Here is a 17,978-nt window from a genome sequence, read left to right as displayed (position 1 = left end):
AAATATCCAGTTTATAAAGCATAATTTATCACAACAACGAAGTAAAATGCAGGAAGTGGCACTCACAAGTGTGCAATTAGCTAGTAGGCGTTTGGTCGACCATTTTTTCTAGGTCAATTTCACATGCAATCCGCACAATGCGTGATGTTTCCGTTTGCCGCGCGAAAACTTTGCCACCTTTGGCCCACGCAAAGCGCCAGTTCAGTTCCCGTTTTTTTGCTATGGTCATCCCAAGCAGCTTCTTCAGCCGCGGGCAGAGGTGCTCATTAATATAGACCGGCTGCTTTTTCGTGTAGCCGATGTCTGCTGCAGTGAACCTACTTTTTCTGGCCCTTTCGACGATAGCATCTCGCTTAGCACGGTTGTTGAAAACGACTAAAATGTTAGGGTCAGAATCGGCACTCCGCGTAGGCAACCGGTGGCAAACTTCAATGTCATCTTTCCTTATTGGTTCACCTATCAGATCGCCCACTTTGCTGAGTATGCCTTCAAGGCTCTCGTTTGCTACCTGCGGAACCCCTTTGACTTCGATATTCTTATTTCTAGAGTATTGTTCCTGCGCTGTAATACTCAATGCATTTTCATGGGCTTTCTTCTTCAATGCTTCAACTTCTTGCAGGAGCGCTTCCTGCGTTGCTCTGAGAGTGGCATTTTCCTTTCTTAGTTCAGTGCATTCATTTTTCAGAGACTCAAACTCTTTGTTGATGAAATCCATACTAGTTTTCATCTCCCTCATTTCTTTACGAAAATCACGCTTCAGGGCATCAAGTTCTCCTGACATCGTCAATGTTGGTAAATAACACGCAACAACAGTTGTAGTGGCAGCAAGGGACAGCAAAATACAAATTGAAGGAGTGCACTAAAAATCGAGAAAGTTCCAACCTGAAGAAACAAGTGGAAGCGTTACGGATACGCTCGGTACGCTGCCCCAGCTGCCAAGTGTCCGTCGCAGTGGCCCGGCGTCCTTTTATCCGATACCAGGGTGTGACGTAAACGCCACGTGGTACTGTACAGGCTGGCCTTTTTCCAGAGCGGTGCAGCAACGCAGGAAAGATGCAGCGGTTACGCAGCTTGGCCACGAACTTTCAGGCAGACTGTCGCGCTTGCTCCGGAAGGCCCTGAAGAAACAAGTGGAAGCGTTACGGATACGCTCGGTACGCTGCCCCAGCTGCCAAGTGTCCGTCGCAGTGGCCCGGCGTCCTTTTATCCGATACCAGGGTGTGACGTAAACGCCACGTGGTACTGTACAGGCTGGCCTTTTTCCAGAGCGGTGCAGCAACGCAGGAAAGATGCAGCGGTTACGCAGCTTGGCCACGAACTTTCAGGCAGACTGTCGCGCTTGCTCCGGAAGGCCCTGAAGAAACAAGTGGAAGCGTTACGGATACGCTCGGTACGCTGCCCCAGCTGCCAAGTGTCCGTCGCAGTGGCCCGGCGTCCTTTTATCCGATACCAGGGTGTGACGTAAACGCCACGTGGTACTGTACAGGCTGGCCTTTTTCCAGAGCGGTGCAGCAACGCAGGAAAGATGCAGCGGTTACGCAGCTTGGCCACGAACTTTCAGGCAGACTGTCGCGCTTGCTCCGGAAGGCCCTGAAGAAACAAGTGGAAGCGTTACGGATACGCTCGGTACGCTGCCCCAGCTGCCAAGTGTCCGTCGCAGTGGCCCGGCGTCCTTTTATCCGATACCAGGGTGTGACGTAAACGCCACGTGGTACTGTACAGGCTGGCCTTTTTCCAGAGCGGTGCAGCAACGCAGGAAAGATGCAGCGGTTACGCAGCTTGGCCACGAACTTTCAGGCAGACTGTCGCGCTTGCTCCGGAAGGCCCTGAAGAAACAAGTGGAAGCGTTACGGATACGCTCGGTACGCTGCCCCAGCTGCCAAGTGTCCGTCGCAGTGGCCCGGCGTCCTTTTATCCGATACCAGGGTGTGACGTAAACGCCACGTGGTACTGTACAGGCTGGCCTTTTTCCAGAGCGGTGCAGCAACGCAGGAAAGATGCAGCGGTTACGCAGCTTGGCCACGAACTTTCAGGCAGACTGTCGCGCTTGCTCCGGAAGGCCCTGAAGAAACAAGTGGAAGCGTTACGGATACGCTCGGTACGCTGCCCCAGCTGCCAAGTTGCCCAGCTACCATAAGGAGCTTCGCCCCTAAATGCACGAGAAAGCACACAAAAAAGCACAAGGACACGTATGATTTCTCTCGCAACCACAATTAAACACGAAGTGTCACCCGCTTCGACTGGTAGAGCGTCAGCACCCTCCCCCAAAAAGCAGCAAAAACTTTCAACTTCGCCCAGACGTGCTCCACTTTGACGGCGATGCGGCGCACCTGGTCGAACCTTGCTTTTTATTCAGCGGCTGTGCTAAGCGTGAAACTATGTTCCGAAATCCGCACACGCAGTGGGCCCTATTTCTCGTAAGTTAGCTCGAAGTCGCACCACCTGGGACCGGCAATACGAAACACAAATAATGCGTTTAATAATGGATGCGCGGTCAAACGCTGTGCTGTGAAAAAGCATACAAGACGTGCCCCGATTTAGATAATGAAGGCTATGGGGAGTTTCGCAGCTCATAAAATTAAATAATTCTGACCGCCATCACGTTGTCTCCGCGAGCCGCAAACGGTCACGCGACCACTGCTAGTCGCCGTAAAGAACCAACGTTCGTTGCTTTGTTTCTATTCGACTGCGCAGCTGTTCAATGCTATCGCACGCTCGCCATGGAAGTAAGGCACTCGAGATTACACGTGTGGCGGCCTCCTGCGGCATCTGAATTACTTTCTGGTCACATAAGCTGAAATAAGTCAATTGATTGTGACTTGAACATGTAGCGCAATAATGTTCGAGTATGGTGCGGTAGAAAGGAGATGAAAGCTCATGAGGCCCTGCCGTCGTAGTGCTATTATTTGGGACGCGAGCGTAGGTCAGGTCACTGCTACAGCGTCTAGCCAGGCCACGAGCTAAATCGTTCTTTATTCCTCCTGGCTCGCGCATCACAAGCTACGCGGCTCTCTTCTTTTTTAGTGCGGCAGCTGGCCAAGACTGCTTAGACGCTACAGTATATAGCACCATTTTTCGACAGAAGAGAAGTCGAACTTAGCTTACATTGTCATTTTTTCGCAAAACAAGAGTGGTAGGTTACAGATCTAGCGTGAACGGGCGCAAACAAAAAGAAGACGAAGTTACAACGTAATCCGCACCTTGCAAACAACTGTGCAAGTTCCTATCCAACCGCAGTCGTGGCTGAGTGGTTATGGTGATGGTCTCGAAAACATTGCTGACTCCCCGCGAGGTTTCAAATATCGCTGACTGCATGTGTTTTTTTAAGGCGAAACATTTCTTACCCGCGTATTCACAAACGCTCCTCGACTCCACACTTCACTCGAAACGCTCCTTGAGGGACTTTTCCGATTCACAAACCGCCCTTCACTTGAAACGCTTCTTTCACTTCAGAAAATCTCGAGCGTTTCCTCGAGATTGTCAAGGAAGCGATCGAGCTACCTTGAATTATCCCTCGAGTGAAGTTTCTGCGCCAACATCGCGTCCATGTCGGAGCCCGTCTCGCGTTGATGGCGTTTTTCGATCAATTAAGCTGCCACCGCCGCGTTCTTTCGACAATTACGGTACGCGTTTACTATGAAGCTGTCTTCGAACGGCTACTTTGGCGCCAGGACAAAGGGGCGTGGTGTCAAGAGGAGCGCTCACCAATGCCGTGATGTGTTCCGTGCATGAGCCAGTAGATTCCCTGCCTTCGGGTGTGCGTATGCTCGGCGTGCGAGTGCTGCGGACACCAGTGCTTTCAAGTGTTTCGATTAAGCTCGCACACCACATCAGTTCAAGCATGGCATGAAAGCTTGACAAACAAGCGGAGAGGAAACATAATAGTAAACTTTCGATGCGCTGTGTTCGCCGTACTCCTGAGCGGCTTCCTCTCCAGCAAATCTTTCATACGCTAGCCAAAATATACGGTGTTGCATAATTTCGTTAGATGATCGTCTGTATATACGAGAAGGTAAGTTCTCCTGTTTTTTTTTGTTCATCTTCCTACCTGGTTAGGTCAGATCACTATTAGAGACATTATAGGAAGAACTAATACATTGTAATTGGGCCGAATGAGTGTGCTGTTATGGCTACTACGCACGTTACATAGCTTAGGTATACAGTGTCTATGCAGCTCACAATACGAATGAACAACCACACCCAGCTTTAGGGAATCAAGCAGAGGTTCGTGCTATGTGCAATGTGCAGGTACGCAAAAATGCAATGATAGTCGTATAAAAACGCAAAGATCTGAAAGAGAAACAGAGCAGGTACATTATAAGGTTGCTTTTATGGTTGAACTTCCCCACAAGAGATATTGCTGGCTACGCCAATACTGCGTGCACTTAGATAATTGAATTACATAACAATGTGCCCGGTAAGCTGCCCAAGAGCCTGAACCAAACATTTGTCAAAATAGGCAAACCTCAATAGCTAAATCTTGTCTGTTTTTTATCGGAAGAAATATCAGTGAATGTGTGCACTACGAGAACTAAGAAAAAATGCGGTTTTGGTGTTCTAGCTACTAAGTTTTTCCAATATTATTTCTTGTCTCTTTTTTCCAGGGGCCTGGCTGCCGACAGAAGAACACAATGAAAAGGTTTTCTAAAACGTGCCGTGTTCACAATGCATTGCAGAGTTTGCACAACTGTATACGAAAGGACAAAATCTGCAGTGAATGCCTGCAGCTGCACTGCATAACAGACGCCCCGGTGTCTACTGCTTTGATCTTATTTATGATGTCCTCGAATCTTGAACATTATTTTGACAGTGAGTCAGCTGCATATACTTCATTGATGTACACTTTTGTCACAAACGAGTGCTCCGAAAAAGCGCGCCGCCGAATTCTAGCAACAGTAACAATACCAAGCGCAGATAGACGCCTCAAGGTCAACGATTAAGAAGAAAACAAACATCCAAAGGCTCCCAAGGCACCCGCCTCCTCCTCCCCTCGGAAGCGTAGTTTCGTCGACCGACCTCCTAACATCGGCGGCCGAGCAAGCCCTGGAAGGTTCTCGAGAGAAAGCGGCGTGGTGATGCAGAGCGGCGTCACGTGTCGCGGACGGCCCTCGAAATGTCCCGCTCTTCCCCGGCCTTCATTGTGTTTGGCGGCGAAGAATCGATGAGAGTTTTCTGGAATTTAGCGCGGAAGGTATTTAAGCGAGCAGCGAAGGGAGATCAGGAGAAGGAATTTCGCGCCAGAGTACGTAGGGTGTGCCGCCATGTTTGTCGGCGAAGGTTTTGTCCTTAGTGACAAAGCAGGAGAAGAAGAAATGTTGCGCAAGTGTGCGTATGGTGTTTCCGCCGTGTGGGCGAAGCCTTGTGTCCTCAGCGACAAATGAGGAGAAGAGGATTTCCACCTAAGGGGTGAAGACTTGTGCTACAGGCAGGCGTGTGTGTCTACCGCCAGCGAGCGAAGACGCGTGGCAACAGCTGCGCGTGGGAAGCCGACGTGTTACCGGCGAGGAAGTTTAGTGCATGAAGAGCCGCCAATTGAGCACGCGAGGTTTCCTGGAAGAGAAACTTCGGGGGCAGCAGAACAGCAACAGCGCTGGACTTTGAATGATACTCTTCCGAGAATCACTCACTCAGACTTTTGTTCCAAAGACTATGGACTGAATAAGTTCTCGAACTTTTTTGTCTTTAAGTGTCTTGGTTGTTCGATGCATGCGACTGCATTGTAGTGCGTATTGTTGTCTGTGTCCGTTGTTTTGAGCGTAGCTGATTGTACTGTGTAGTACGTTGTTTGATTGGTGACATATCGTATTGACATTAGGTGACATAATGTATATTTTTTGTATCGAGTTGATTTGCCATATTTGAGATTATAGTTTTGTTTTGCTTATGAACTCTCGGCTCTGACTTTTTCTTTGGGCCACAGCCGGCGTCCGCAGGGGCTCCAAATAGGACCGTTTCTAAATTATCCTAGCTTTCGTATTGCAGTTCGGGGGGTCAATATTTTGGTTTTTGAAATTAGCCCGGCGATCACCTCCCTAATTAACAGGACCTGTGACAACTTTGCAGTTGCACTCTTGTGTTTGCCACGTTTCTCTTCATCAGCCACAAACAATAAAATTTTATTTGTCATTCGCCATTTCTGCTTTGTTCTTTCATCAATACATAAATATTGTTATGCTTGTCTTTTCATGATGAGGCAGGTTTGCAAAAATCACGTTTTCTGCTAATATACAAAAAAGCAGTTCTACAAAAATCAATCTTGTTTTATATACAGCAGCACCAACCCCTTTTCACAGAACGGAGATGGCGTGGTTTCAACGTGCAGACATGCAAATGTTGCAGATATTGTGGATATTTTATTCACAGGGGTTTGACCAGATGCATCCGCGACGCCTGCAATACTGTTGAGCATTTTTTACCACTTTGTTGCACTGGTCTTCAATCAATCAGCAGAGTAAAATACTCTGCTTCTTGACGACACTTTCTTCAAGGTTCAGAGAGCCCACACAGTCGTTTCAAGCCATAACAGCACCAAAAGTCAGAGGCGGCTTCAACTTTATGATTTTGGAAAGAATAAAACATCTATAAATGATGTACCACCGAGTCTTTAGAATGAAGCACAGACCACGATCATCTTATAGAGGAATTCTCGGCAATCATTATACAAATAAAAGCCAAAAACACAAGTGCAAAGGTCATTCTTGCATTTCAAATGCGCTTCTGAGCTTACAGATAAAGGAGACGGAACAAAAATTTTATGACGTGGCTGCTGTGTGAACCTTGAGAGGAAGGTACAAAAATTTAAAGGTTACGTCTATTCGAATCTGTCATATTAGAACGTCCACAAATGCAGGGCGAAAAGACAGAAAAAAATAACTACTTACTCAGGAATTCTTGGAAGTTCGAAATTTTAAAATTGGAACACATTCAAACAAACACGCACTGTTAACAGACTATATATGCTGTTCGCCGAAGAAAACAGCAACGTTAAGATGATGTTTTCGCCATTAGTTGAAGAAAGGCACATGATCAATTTTCTTAATTTTCGTAGCAGTCTAATTCAAACGCTCAGCCACGAGTATACCATGCGCAATTTTTAACGCTACCCTGGGTTAACCTTGAATAGCAGTTGCGAGCACTGTCTTCTAAATTGTCTATTACATGCACATAAACAACTTCTAAAGTGCCACTTTGAAAATCGCAGTAAATGAGAAAAATAAACATAGCACAGTCCCCTGAAATCAGGAACTGTGCACGTACTCCCACAGCGAGAACAAATTTTCGTACAAGTAATCTTTGTACACAATGCGGTGATGAATTCTATGAGCATAACAATGTAATGTTACATAAAGTAAAAATTAGTCACCCCACTGCGTTACCCGTTCGGTGGCTACACTAAAGATTAGAAGGCTCTCAGCAAAGTGAAAGTAAACAAAGCAACAAACCATCTGTTGCAATTCCTGTCATCACTCACGTAGTTAGTCACCCCGGCAAAAGTATGCTTTAAATCAACACACACGCAGATACTACCATAAATATAAAGCGAAATTATAGACGCATGTGAGACGAAATAAACTAAGCACGTAGAAACGTTCAGCAGCAGACGAAATACCATCAACTGTTCGTTCAGCTGCCTGGGTTTGACTGTTGCCAGACTAGAAGCGGAGGTTTTTCTAACTCTATCGGCTCAAGGAAACCACTCTACCACTTTAAAGGCATGTATTTTGCTGTAGTGTCACTTTATATAAAAAATAAATTAGAAAAGCATCCATTATTCAGAGATAGGCATTTCTTAACAAAAATTACGAGCACTCTCGTTGTCAGGTGCTTTTCTAGGCCCATGAAGTTCACTCAAGTGGAGGGAGCATTTCCGAGGCCTCCCTTGGTGAAGGAAGTGTGGAGGAGCGTTCATGAAACGCATCAGCTCCTTGAGTGGATGAGCACGTTGCACCTTGAATTCGTAAATTTGAGGGGGGCCCTTGAGTGAAGGAGTGTGTGAATACGGGCCTTAGTGAGCTTGCGCGACTTTGAGCGTATATATCTATCTATCTATCTATCCATCTATTCATATATCCATCTATTCATATATCCATCTATTCATATATCCGTCTATTCATATATCCGTCTATTCATATATCCGTCTATTCATATATCCATCTATCCATCTATCCATTTACCTAGCCGCTTACGTTTGGGTGTTCTCGTGATCACTCCCTTAACATGGCGTGAACCAAAATTAGCATGGAAAGGTCAGATGGTTTGACGAATATGACGCGCGCCTCAAGACCTCAATAATATCGCAATCCCGTCACATACGTCGTCTAACACGTCCCGCCAGACAGTGACACATACCCACGGGCGGGTATACGCCGCTGGTATGCGCGTATGTGCCACAGGTGATTGACACTTAGTATCTAATCAGGCACGATGAAATCAAACATGGGCAATTTTAACGAGCAAGCGTTAAAAAATAAGCGAAATTGGTAGCATCAACCCGACGAATGCAAAGAATGTCAGTGTCCCAGCTGGAATCGAACTCAAGCGTTCTGCGTGGCAATGAAACATTTTACCACAGAGCTACACCAGGTCTCAGAACTACTTTTCAAATAGACATTAATCTTCGGGAAACGTCAATAGTTCTTGCAGTGCTGCCTACCCAGTTTTTTAAACATTACACATGTGCCCCTTTCATATATCCGTCACGTCAGGTTAACGTCAATTGGGCTTAGTTGCCATAAGCAGAAGTTGATTTATGTGGCACTGTTCAGTGCCAGCATCCTTGCGAGCATCAGCGCTTCATACCAGCTTCTGCTGTTTCTAGTACGTATGTTCCAGTTGTCATCGTTGTGCAAGTGCAAATAACTGGTTATAAATACATCTGCAACTCTTCAACATATATCTGTGCGTGCAGCGTGTGTACATTTATTTAGCGTCATTTCATGACGTGTTACACAATAAAAAATTGTAACAAGGTCACCTTCTCTCCCCATGCTTCGCATAACGTCAATTCTCAGGTACGTGGAATCTGCCCAATTTGTTTTCTTCAGTTTACCACGTATCAGGGCGTTTCAAAGGTAGCCTGGCTTCCATGACATTCATATTTTGTTAATCTTCCATAACCGAAGCCACTGTGATCGAAGGATGGAAACAATTTATTTGAAGTCCATCAATGTTTACAACCTTGGCTCAGGTCTCCCATGAGGGGGCCTCAGGAGCTTGCCTTGTCACCGCCTCTGGGGTGGTCAATACTGCCCACTCTCGTGTCTTCTACAGCCATTTGAACTGGTGTAACAAAGCACTCGCACAACATGTCTGAGTGTGCCACTCAAGTTTCTTGACATTATTTGTAATTAGCACTTGGGTATTGCGCGGCGAAATTGTGTCACAATCCCACCACACTCAAAGAAGTGTCTGGCTGCAGCGGTCGCCACAGGACTCCCTGGCACTTTTGAGCATAGGGTGAGGTGAGGGCCTGAGGTGGGGGCTATATCCGCCTGCCTCACTGGTAGAGCTTGGTATTGTCTTTTTACCTCACGAAGTGGTCTTCGACGTTTACTATGAATGCCGATATCCGTCCTATATATTGTCACGTCACTCCACTCCAAGGGTCTAGAAAAGGTTCATTGGGATCTTAGCAACAGGTTTCTTACCAAGCGCGTCAGTTGGGCTTGCTTGCCAGAGCAGAGACATGTGCGAACTTCTTTCGTTAGTGGTGTGAGCCCTGCCTTGGCATACGACCCACTATTAGAAGCAGGTGTCAATATTTCTCCTGCACGAAAAGAGCATCGTCCCGATGCTGCAAGTCTTGCAAAAATAACTAATTAAATCAGCCTAAACAATCACTGTGTGTTTAAGAATTGATTTTCACTCGCCCCTTGATTGTGGCCATCAATCAGTAGGCCTCCTTCTGGTTATTTCTACCCATTTAGGGTATATTTCGTCTTCACTGTCCCTAAACACAATGCTTTGAAAAATGCAGCATCATTATCTTCGAATATAGGGTGGAGTTCTTTACAGAGCATTATCAAATGCTCAGCTGTTTCTTCCTCCTCTCCACGCCAACTTCATACCGTGTCTGTGCCTTCGTACTTTGCTTGGTACGTCTTGGTCCGAAATGCTCCCTTTCTGGCCTTGTAGGGCAGCGAACTACCCCAAGAATTATCGTAGATCTTTTCTCTTGCAATTTCCCGCTCCTGAAGTCGGTAGGTCCCCAGTGATGATTTCGTAAACATTCCTATCTTCCAAATGTCCTTCTCCATTTCCTACATTTTTTCTTAATCAATGTCTTCTTTTGACTATGTATTTTGCTGATGCCTAAATACTTGCTCGACAATTTTTGAGTTCGTTTTCTTCATTTAGCATCGACATTCTTCATGTACAAGGAGCAGACTTTTCCTACACCAACGCTCCTCTCCCATTTTTTTTTCAACCGCTCCTTATTTGTATCTTGCTGCTAGCTTCCCTGCCCTCAAAATATGTCCATCCCACGTCTCCCTGTAACCCCTGATTTGGGGTATTACCGTGTGCTCCCAAAGCAAGTCTACCTAAGCCACGTTGTTTATTTCCAACCTTGGTTGAATTTTTGATTTCGTGCACAATACCGCAACGCCGAACGTCAAACCCGGGACCATGACACCTTTCCAAATCGCTCTCGCAACGTCACACCTATTGTAGTTCCACAGTGCCCTAATTTTATTTAAGCTGCATTCCTGGTGCCCTTACTCGCTACGAATCTTTCGTGCTCCCTTAGATATTCAGCCCCGTTATTTATACATACGGCCAAGTATTTGTATTTATCCACTATTTCTAGCATGACTTCTTGTATCTGTGGTCACGGCCTTTGTTATTTAAATTCATTATTGCCAATTTTTCCCTGCTGAACTTCAAATTAAACCTGCCTTCCTCATTGCCACAGATGCTACTAATCCCTGCAGATCTTTGTTGTTGGCTAACTATACTATAACATCTGCATACATAAATCCTAGTAACGTCTGTTCAATGTGTTTTTTTTTGCTTGGCAAAAGAGGCTGAGTCCAGGTCAACTGCTCTGTAATTTGGCTTCTAGTCCCTGGAGACACAACATAAATAACAAATGTGACAAGGTACATCCCTGTTGGAGCCCACGTTGTATCTATAAATTCAGGAGCCTGCTCTTCCGATTTCATAACTACCTTGTTACTTTTATAGGTATCCTTAGGAAGATTTGTCATTCCATCTTCATCACTTAGTGTATCCAGTATTCCCCACAAGTCTACTTGTATTACACTGTCGTAAGCTCCCTTGATATCTGTAAATGCCAGCCAGAGGGGCGTGTGTTCTTTTTCCGCTATTTCAATACACTGCATCGATCAAAACAAATTGTCCTCCAACCTCCTTCATTTGCAGAATCCATTTTGTAGTTCTTCGAGCACCCCTTCATACTCCACCCATGTCTGTAGGCTTTTCTTTACTATCTGAATCACTAGCCTGCAAACTACTGCTGTCACTGGTATAGGATGGTAGTTGTTTATATTGGATTTGTCGCCCTTTCCGTTATAGATCATCTTCATCCTGCTTAGTTTCGACCCACTGGGTGCTTCACCATTCATTACTGCTTGCTCGCTGCCTCTCCTAATGTTTGCTTTGGGATGCCATCATGGCCTGCTGATGTGGTATTAGGAACCCTTTTCTGTGCCATTTCTCAGTCTAGTAGCGCCAGTGGAGCCACTTAGCTAATTGGTTCATCTTTATCTGGTGCAGCCCAAGCAGCGCTTTCTTGGTGTTTAAATTTTTGTATCATTGTTTTTTTATATTCCATTGCTTCAAACCCTTCTCGTCAGGCCCCTTGAACTGTAGGTATAAACTCCTGTTTCATGCTTATCTTATTGTTCTGAGAATCGAGATGGTTCCAAAACTTTGCAGCTGCATTTCTATCCGTTTTGTTAAAGGCTTAAGCCATCCAGTGGGTCCCCTTTTTCTATAATTTCACAGATCAAATCGCACGCTTCCCTTCTGCAGCTCAAAAAGCTATCCCATTTTCTTTTGACATTATGTTCTGGTTCATCCCTCTGTTAATATACCAGTGTTCTTGGGAGGCTTCCTCACGTCTTTCTATGGCTGTCTTCACTTCTTCAATCCACCAGCTCTTTGGTTTGCGTCTGCTTTTCTCGGTTGGTTTGACTCGTACCTTACCAAGCCCTAATTCAAACAATCAAGTGAGATTTGTGTACGTCCAATCTGTTTTAGTATCCTCGGTGATTATTTTCTCAATCTTTTTAGTTGCTATTTTTATTTGCCGTTATGAATAAATATTACAGTGTGGTTACTGCAAATGCCGCCTTTCCACTCTTATTTCTCTTCCGTATCTCAGCTTGATACGCTTGTGATCACTACCTAAGCTTCTGAACCCATATTCATCTATGTTCATCACCCTTTGCCGATCATACATCCTATGTGACAATTTTGAGTAATCTATCGTCGACTGCAGCCTACCCACCTCCCATGTTATCTGCCCTTCGCATTTCTCGGTGCTGTTGCGAATGTATAAATCATGCCTTTCGCACATACACATTAACATTCTGCCTGTTGGGTCAGTATATCAATCCATATCTTCTATGTGCGCATTCATATATCCTAATAAAATTACCTCGCACTTTTCACCTGGTTCGTCAATGTCATTTACTAGGCACTGCATCATTTGTTGATTTTACTCTGTGGCTTGTACCCCTCTCCATAAGTATACAAAACCTAGCAGCGTCATTTGCATGTCACTTTCTCTTTTAGCCATAAATGTTCCTTCCACTCCTGCTTCACCCTTTGCCAGTCTGTACTTTTATGAATGAATGCCCCAATACCACGCCTCTTTCTGTTGCCTTCTGCTCTATTACAATATTGCAGCCCGTAGTTCGGATTGTTAGGAGGTTGTTTTATGTCCTGAAGATGTGTTTCTACAAAATCATATACCATCAGCTTCTCCACCCATACTTATTTCTATCTCTTCCAACTTCAGCCTATTTCTGCCAACCTGCATGTTAATACACCATACGTCTGAATTCGCTCGGGCCTAGTGTCTACGTCAATTTCTGCAGCGTACCTTACATGTCTTAGACATTAGTGTCACTTTAGAAAGGTATCTGTCTATACCACCTGTCAAAGAGTCGCTCTGGTTGATTTCATCGTGACTAGCTTTGCTGCAACCCGAATGGCCTGCGTGGTGCCCCCCAAAAAGCTGCTGCGCGTCCAACAAGTCCTGAACCCGCCCCATGACCTAGCCTCCCATCGAAGTGAATTCTGTCTCGTTGAAAATCACACCACCTATGCACCACTCAGCTTATTTCTAACACCTCAAGCCTTTCTCTCTACTCATCCGCCATATATCTCGGTTTGCGCTGACAACCGCTTTTGTGCAGGTTTCCGTCACACACCAGTAACTCCGGTACCGTGCATATCACTACTTTTGCCTGCGGATAAATGGCACGCATCTACTCAACTCCTTTCACAAGTGTGGTGATTGTCGTGGCGTATCTTGATTTAGGACACCGTTTAAACCACCTGCAATTATCATAAGGTTTCGTCCATCAGCTGCAGTTTTGAGTTTTGCACTCGCTTGCCTCATGACTGCTTCCAGCTTGCGTCCTGGCAACATCCCTACTGCAACGTTCTGGTCACCTCTTACCTTCTCTTTGGTTGCTTCTGCAGACATATTGAAAATCGAATCTTTGGCGATGAGCAGGTGCTGTGACTTTTCAGCTGGAGCGTCCTGCACTGGGGCGTTACTTGCACCTTTGACGGCGGCTGCTTGGTCCCCTCCCAACCTCACCACTCTTTCGCTGAAGGTGGGGTTTGCGACCATTGAGCCAGCTGAAGCTGTTTTTTTTCTAACTTCCTTGCTGTTTCTTCTGCGCTGTTCTATGTCAGTGCCCTACCGTTCTCTCCGTCGGCCGCTCCTTTGTTCACCTTTCTAGTGCCTCCTCGGCAGACTGGAGCCTTTCTACCATAGCCCTCGTTTTCTCTTGCCCTGTCGCCAATGCAGTCACCAGCTCGGCGATTCTCATCAGGTTCACATACGAGGCTTTTGTATGCAAAGCGCACGCAACGGCCAGTTGGAGAGTAGCGGCTCTTCGGAGAGTTGCAGCAGAGCGACGTCATATACGAAATAAAACGAGAAATAGTAATAAATTTCTTTTGCCTTATTTCCGTTCTCGTCTCTTCTCGGTTTCGCGTGACTAGTCACAAGACTAGCCACTATAAGGAGCTTCGCCCCTTAGAGTACAAGAAATCACTCGAAAAAGCACGCGAACACGCAAACCTTCTCACACAACCACAATGGAATACTGGTGGAGCATCAACGCCCTCCTACACCCCCCCCCCCCCCGAAACTGCCAACTCTGCCCAAACGCGCTCGCCTATTGAAGGCTTGCGACGCAACAGGCCGCGCGTTGTCTTTTATCCCGTGGCCGTGCTAGGTGTGAAAGAATGTTCCGAAAGGCAGACACAAAGTAGGCTTGAGTTTTCGATATGTAGCTCATGGTGGCGCCTACAAAGAACGGCATAACAAAACACTAGGAATACGTTTATTAGTAGGAGCGTACTTCAACACGTGGCAAGACAATCTGCTAGCTGCTGTCGGGAGTGGCAGAGGGAATGCATATCTTGTGCAGATTTTGATAATGCAGGCTATGAGGAGCACCGCAACTAATAAGATTGAATAACTCTGGCCCCAGCTAGTGTGAACGGCCGTTGCTTTGTGGTCGCCAGTAGGAAATGGTCACGCGACCACTGTTAGTCGCCGTTGAGAACCAGCGTTCATCGATTTGTTTCTCTTCGACTGCGCAGCTATTCATTGCTACTGCACTCTCGCCATAAAGAAAGGCAATTGCTAATTCATACGTGGCGGCATCATGCGGTAGCCTAAATATTTCCCCAGTGCGCCAAGCTGAAATAAGCCAATGATGTGTGACGTAGGCCTGTGGTGCAAAGATTCTTTAGTATAGCTGAAGTATGAGAGGCGAGACGGCAGCTCATGAGGCCGTGCCGTCGTCCCGCTTTTATTTGGGACGCGGGCGTACTTGAAGACACAGCTGCCGCGTCCAGTCACGCCTGGAGCTACGCTGCTCTCCATTCCTCGTGACTCGCACATCAAAAGCCACATGGTTTTCTTCTTTGGTGCGGCAGATGGCCAATACCTGCGTGACGCTACACTATATAGCAGCATTTGTCGACAGAATGAAAAATTCATTCAACTTACGTTGCGATTTGTTTCGCGAAAAAAAAACGATTGGTATGTAACACGTCAGACAGGAACGGGCGGAAACAAAAATGATGGGCTTACAACGTAATCCATGCCTTGAAGTCGCAACTCTACGTACATTCTTTCAACAGCAGTCGTGGCCGAGTGGTCAAGGCGATGGTCTCGAAAACCGTTGGCGTGTCCCCGCAAGGGTTCGAAACCCGCCGACTGTGTGTATTATTTTTTCTTCATTTTGCCCCTTGTCAGTGCATTTCAAAGATATCCGGGGTATGTCACCTTAGCCTGGCCTGCACGATACATTTATTTTTCATATCTCTAACCAAAACCGGTGGCATAGATGGATGGACACAACTTATTTGCAAGTCCTTCATTGTTTAAAGTCTAGGCTGAGGGCTTTCATGAAGGGTTTTCAATGGCCTGCCTCGTTGCCGAGTCTGGGGCCGGCTAGAGTGCCCACTCTTGTGTCTTCGACGACTATTTCTCTCCTGTAACTGAGCACTTCCTCAACAACTGTGTGTGTCGCTCAAGTTTATAGACAAAGTTTGCAAGTACCACTCGAGTATTGCGCGGGAAAATAGTGCCACAATGACACCAGACTCATGAAGATTCCTGTCTGCAGCTGTCACCAGACGACTCCCTGGCATCGTTTCATCTTCCGGTAAGCTGGAGGTCATATCCGCCTCCCTAACCCTTGGAGCTTGGTAATTTTGGTGTACCTCACCAAGTGTTTTTCGAAGATTGTTGTGTATGCTGAAGTCCGTCTTGTATATCGTCCCTTCGCTTCATGGGTCTAGAAAAGGTTCATTGAGGTCTCAACAATAGGGTTCTTCTCAAGCGCGTCAGTTGAGCTACTTCTCTTAATCTCAAGGCTCTTACCCAAAGTAGGGAATTGGCCGAGTATTAGGCGGATTTTTTCCAATTCTTCGCAATAAAACTTGCTAGGCAGAGTGGGGACACTCGCACACTATGTTTTGAGTGGTGTGAGCCTTCGCCTTGGAATACGACCCACTACCAGACGCAGGTGTTAATATTCGCACTAAGCATAAAGCTATCTGTGCAGTTCACTGTTTTAAAAATCACCATGGCTACACCTCGCGTGCACAACGGCAGGCTCATCATCTGGCAATAGAACTGCAGAGGCTTCAAAAACAAGAAAGGTACGTTGATGCTGTACATGCAAACACTTTTTAAAAGAAACTTGCAGGCGTGATTGCCTTACAGAGGCCTTATGACCACATCAACCTTATGGGGTACATCAGCACTGACCGTTCTCTGAGAGCACGGGGCGGATAATCACGATGTGCAACCTTGTAAGAAGGGGAATAGAGTTTGTTGAACATTTGGGTGCACGTTAAAGAACCCCAGGTGGTCGAAATTTCCGGAGCGCTCCACTACGGCGTCTCTCATAATCATAAGGTAGTTTTGGGACGTTAAGCCCCACATATCAAGAGTTTGTTGAACACAAGCTGGACATGGCGAGCGCAATCGTTAACGCTCTATTTAAAAATACTAAGCAAGGGCATAAGAGCTAAGTTGTTTGTCCTTAACGTTTACAGCACCTCCTCGAAGAACGGTCTCACTCACAACTTTAACTGCCACTTTGGCGAAGCGATGGCGCAAGCTGCCTCCAAACCCTTGTTGATTTGCGGATACGCCCCGCGCACGCACTGGGGATACGGAACGCCTCGCCAAAGGGGAGGAGGTCGGCTGAACTAGTGGACAACCTCAGCCTCACCTTGCTAAACAAGCCAATGTCGTACACCAGAATCGGGCAGTGTGTGTGCCGCGGCACGACCCCGGACCTCTCGATGTGCGTTAACACGGACGTAGTGAGCTGGGAAAATACATTTGAAGACCTAGGAAGCGGTCATCCAATCCTCAACTTGGTCGTTGGCAGAAACGCAGAACACAGCGCAAATCGGAAAGTCAGAATCGCCGATTTGGACACATTTCGCCAAAACAGGGACACTAAGAAGGAAGAACCCATCAAGGATATTGGGTCATGGTGTGAGAAAATCCTAGCAGACGTGGAGATAGCCACTAAAGAAATATAATGATCGGGCTGGTAGGAAGAGCAGAGCCCGGGTGGCGAGAGAACTGAAGCCTTCGACCGAACCAAGGTTGACAGCCGTCTGACAAACCTCAACCTGGCCAAAAAAATCAATGCAGCACAGAGTAACGAAGCAGGCGTTTAATAAAAAGCTACAAGAAAAATCGCCAGTCAACCGCGAAATCAAGACACACTGTTCCGGCTTATGCGAACAGGAATAGAAAGAGCCTTGCAATACCATTGACGGAAATATGAGCGCGGGAAACACCTGGAAGATCCTGAAGCACCTGCTAGACGCCGCCAGTTCCATGACGGATGTTTGGACGGAAATGGCCAGGTTGTGGCACAAATACAAGTACGATCCGGAGGCCCTAACGAATGAGATGGTGCGGACGCACCTCATTCGCCCTGAAGGCCTAGATAATCCTGAGTATACTGGTGCACCTATTGAAGAGCTCGACACGGACTTCTCTGTGCAGGAGATCAAGGCTGTTCTTCAGCTACTCAAAATGAAGTCGGCGCCTGGCTCGGACAAAATCACCAGCAAGATTCTCAAAAAGCTAGACGACAACGCAACTATGAACCTATGCGAGTATGTCAATGAGTGCTCGATGACAGGTCGGGTTCCGCGCAAATGCAAATCGTGGACGTGGTGCTTAGTACTAAATCGGGCAGGTCACTGGTAGTCAAGAACATAAGGCC

The 17,978-nt window shown here is 46.5% G+C and overlaps 1 long non-coding RNA gene and 1 other non-coding gene across 2 annotated transcripts in view; one reads left to right on the top strand and one right to left on the bottom strand.

The window, feature by feature from the left end:
- Positions 1-17,978, bottom strand: part of LOC142777294 (uncharacterized) — a 218,890-nt gene that overhangs the window by 183,504 nt on the left and 17,408 nt on the right. The gene's annotated exons all lie outside the window — the stretch shown is intronic.
- TRNAS-CGA (transfer RNA serine (anticodon CGA)) lies at positions 15,357-15,438 on the top strand. The gene has a single exon. It is a non-coding gene; the product is annotated as a tRNA-Ser (tRNA).

Source organism: Rhipicephalus microplus, chromosome X (assembly GCF_043290135.1).
Source record: "Rhipicephalus microplus isolate Deutch F79 chromosome X, USDA_Rmic, whole genome shotgun sequence".
Taxonomy (NCBI): Eukaryota; Metazoa; Arthropoda; class Arachnida; order Ixodida; family Ixodidae; genus Rhipicephalus; species Rhipicephalus microplus.
This window is presented reverse-complemented; position numbering and strand designations above follow the sequence as displayed.